At 52.4% G+C, this 2,500-nt stretch overlaps 6 non-coding genes across 6 annotated transcripts in view; 2 read left to right on the forward strand and 4 right to left on the reverse strand.

Annotated features, from left to right (window-relative positions):
• trnah-gug (transfer RNA histidin (anticodon GUG)) overlaps positions 1 to 8 on the reverse strand; it is a 72-nt gene extending 64 nt beyond the window's left edge. The window contains exon 1 of the tRNA in view: positions 1 to 8. This exon is cut by the window's left edge and continues 64 nt beyond it. This is a non-coding gene — a tRNA (tRNA-His).
• A 488-nt stretch (positions 9 to 496) lies between these two features.
• On the reverse strand, positions 497 to 569 carry trnak-uuu (transfer RNA lysine (anticodon UUU)). Its single transcript has one exon. It is a non-coding gene; the product is annotated as a tRNA-Lys (tRNA).
• A 437-nt stretch (positions 570 to 1,006) lies between these two features.
• trnag-ucc (transfer RNA glycine (anticodon UCC)) lies at positions 1,007 to 1,078 on the forward strand. The gene has a single exon. It is a non-coding gene; the product is annotated as a tRNA-Gly (tRNA).
• A 574-nt stretch (positions 1,079 to 1,652) lies between these two features.
• Positions 1,653 to 1,767, forward strand: LOC141290193 (U5 spliceosomal RNA). Its single transcript, XR_012340069.1, has one exon. It is a non-coding gene; the product is annotated as a U5 spliceosomal RNA (small nuclear RNA).
• A 341-nt stretch (positions 1,768 to 2,108) lies between these two features.
• On the reverse strand, positions 2,109 to 2,180 carry trnah-gug (transfer RNA histidin (anticodon GUG)). Its single transcript has one exon. It is a non-coding gene; the product is annotated as a tRNA-His (tRNA).
• A 154-nt stretch (positions 2,181 to 2,334) lies between these two features.
• On the reverse strand, positions 2,335 to 2,416 carry trnas-aga (transfer RNA serine (anticodon AGA)). Its single transcript has one exon. It is a non-coding gene; the product is annotated as a tRNA-Ser (tRNA).
• Between the last annotated feature and the right edge of the window lie 84 nt (positions 2,417 to 2,500).

The following is a 2,500-nucleotide window of genomic DNA, read 5'->3' on the forward strand; positions in this document are numbered from 1 at the left end:
ATCACGGCGCACCACTGGCTCACATCTGGTGGTGCCGGCCATCCGAATTGAAAAAAAAGGGCTAGCGGCGCTTTTTATTACTGTGGAGAGAGGGCACACAAATGCGTGCTAGGGACACGGAAGAAAAGGGCCCGCCTACTTCTCCTCAGCACTGGTGAAGAGCGTAGTCGGCAGGATTCGAACCTGCGCGGGGAGACCGCAATGGATTTCTAGTCCATCGCCTTAACCTCTCGGCCACGACTACGGCGACCCTGATGTCCTCTGTCCCGTTGTCGACCTCAAAGTTGGCTGAAAAAACAATGAACTGGCTACCGCTTTACTAAAATCGTCTAGCGCAAAACTCCTAAAGGGGAAAACAGCCCACCACAAGCAACGAAAAATTCATGAAGCAATCACTCTATGTGAACTCTGTCACATCTTTAAGCGTACGCCGACACACGGCAGTGCTGGACTGTCACGACTGCAAGCTGAGGCCGCCGACAAGAAGATGGCCCTTCGCCCGAACAGGGACTTGAACCCTGGACCCTCAGATTAAAAGTCTGATGCTCTACCGACTGAGCTATCCGGGCTCTTGTGTTTTGTGTGCCTCTTACTTTTTATATAAGAACACTTTCTCCACAAGCCGCCTGGGAGAAGCTCACTTGCCACAGGAGCTACGGGACAAAGGCTGCACGCAATTACGTCAGATAGAGCGAAGGCCAAAGGCCTTGGAAGGCCCAACCACCGTCGCAAGAAGCTAAAGGTAAAAGGGGGAATGCCCGACCACATTCGGCATGGCTCGAACCTGCGCGGGGAGACCTGTCATCTCTCGCCTGCCTGTGGACCACCTGCTCTCTTGGCTGGAGGCGGGCAGCACAGGATGCCGCCCAGCTTCAGGCGCATAATTCAACTGAAGGGTGAGTTGGCAAAAAGGAGCTGGACGTCCCCGTCGCTTAACAGCAAAGGGCTGCCGTGACCCGGATTCGAGCATTCTTTTCTGATTGCTTAAAACTGGCACAGAGCGCCTGCGTTGGTGGTATAGTGGTGAGCATAGCTGCCTTCCAAGCAGTTGACCCGGGTTCGATTCCCGGCCAACGCATTGTTTTTGGCTGCGGTTGACCTTGAAGCAGAACTCCTTCTGTGACCTCTGTCTGCACCAAAAGCTTTTGGATGAGTCGTTCAACAGCAGCAGAGAACTAGGTCTCCCCGTTGGGGAATCTAACCCCAGTCTTCCACGTGACAGGCGGAGATACTGTCCACTATACTAACGAAGATTTGCGCTTGCTGTTCTTCGCTCTCAGCACACGCGACTGCACCCAACTTGCCAAAATGAGCCCCTACTCCATGAAATACCAGATTGACCCGCCACGAGCTAAACTCTCTCAACATCTTGAATGCTACACATTACAGAGGGTCATTATTTGGACCGCTTTATTTCATTTAATATTTGTTTTTTGGCCTCTAATACTGGGGCATGAAAAAAGAGATGACATTACCTTGATCGGGTTTGTGAATACTGGGTGAGGGAAGGGACTTTCGTAACTTTTACTTCTCCCATTTGGAGTGAGGGGGGTGACGAAAATCATGTTGGCAGGTGTTGGCACCCTAGATTACACTTGGTGAGCGTAGTGGTTTACCACAGTGAGCGCACAGGTCCAAGGGCATAGAGACACATCTCGAGTTTCTCGTCATCAGCGCATAAATCTTTCGCCTTTTACTAAAGATTTCCGTGGAGGGGAACCTTTGCGAGTGACCTGTATTTTTGGGGGCTCTGCTCACAGCAGAGCTACACTATAGTGTCAAGAGCAGAGTCAATCTGGCCACCCGCCAGCGTGCAGTGGAACGAAGCGCGCCTCGTCATGGTCTGTGTTTGCAGCCTTTGCGCCTCCAGCTTCGCCGCTTCAAATTTCTTTAGCCAGCATGGAAAGAGAGCGCTCTCTCGTCCATGACGGGATCAAACAAAGATGGCTTCAGCTCTTTTGGCCCCATCAGTGACTCGTGCACTTCGAGCCTTCTTTGTTGACCCCGAAAGCCAGCCTCTGCTGCCTGCGTTGTTGGTATAGTTTAACTGGCACCGCACCCGTACGAAAAATGGAGGTGGCAGAAAGGAGCTCAGTGAACAAAAAGCCTGCCGTGACCCGGATTCGAACCGGGGTTGCTGCGGCCACAACGCAGAGTACTAACCACTATACGATCATGGCGCACCACTGGCTCACATCTGGTGGTGCCGGCCATCCGAATTGAAAAAAAAGGGCTAGCGGCGCTTTTTATTACTGTGGAGAGAGGGCACACAAATGCGTGCTAGGGACACGGAAGAAAAGGGCCCACCTACTTCTCCTCAGCACTGGTGAAGAGCGTAGTCGGCAGGATTCGAACCTGCGCGGGGAGACCCCAATGGATTTCTAGTCCATCACCTTAACCACTCGGCCACGACTACAGCGACCCTGATGTCCTCTGTCCCGTTGTCGACCTCAAAGTTGGCTGAAAAAACAATGAACTGGCTACCGCTTTACTAAAATCG

The sequence above is a fragment of the Garra rufa genome, chromosome 1, assembly GCF_049309525.1.
Source record: "Garra rufa chromosome 1, GarRuf1.0, whole genome shotgun sequence".
In the NCBI taxonomy this organism is placed as follows: Eukaryota; Metazoa; Chordata; class Actinopteri; order Cypriniformes; family Cyprinidae; genus Garra; species Garra rufa.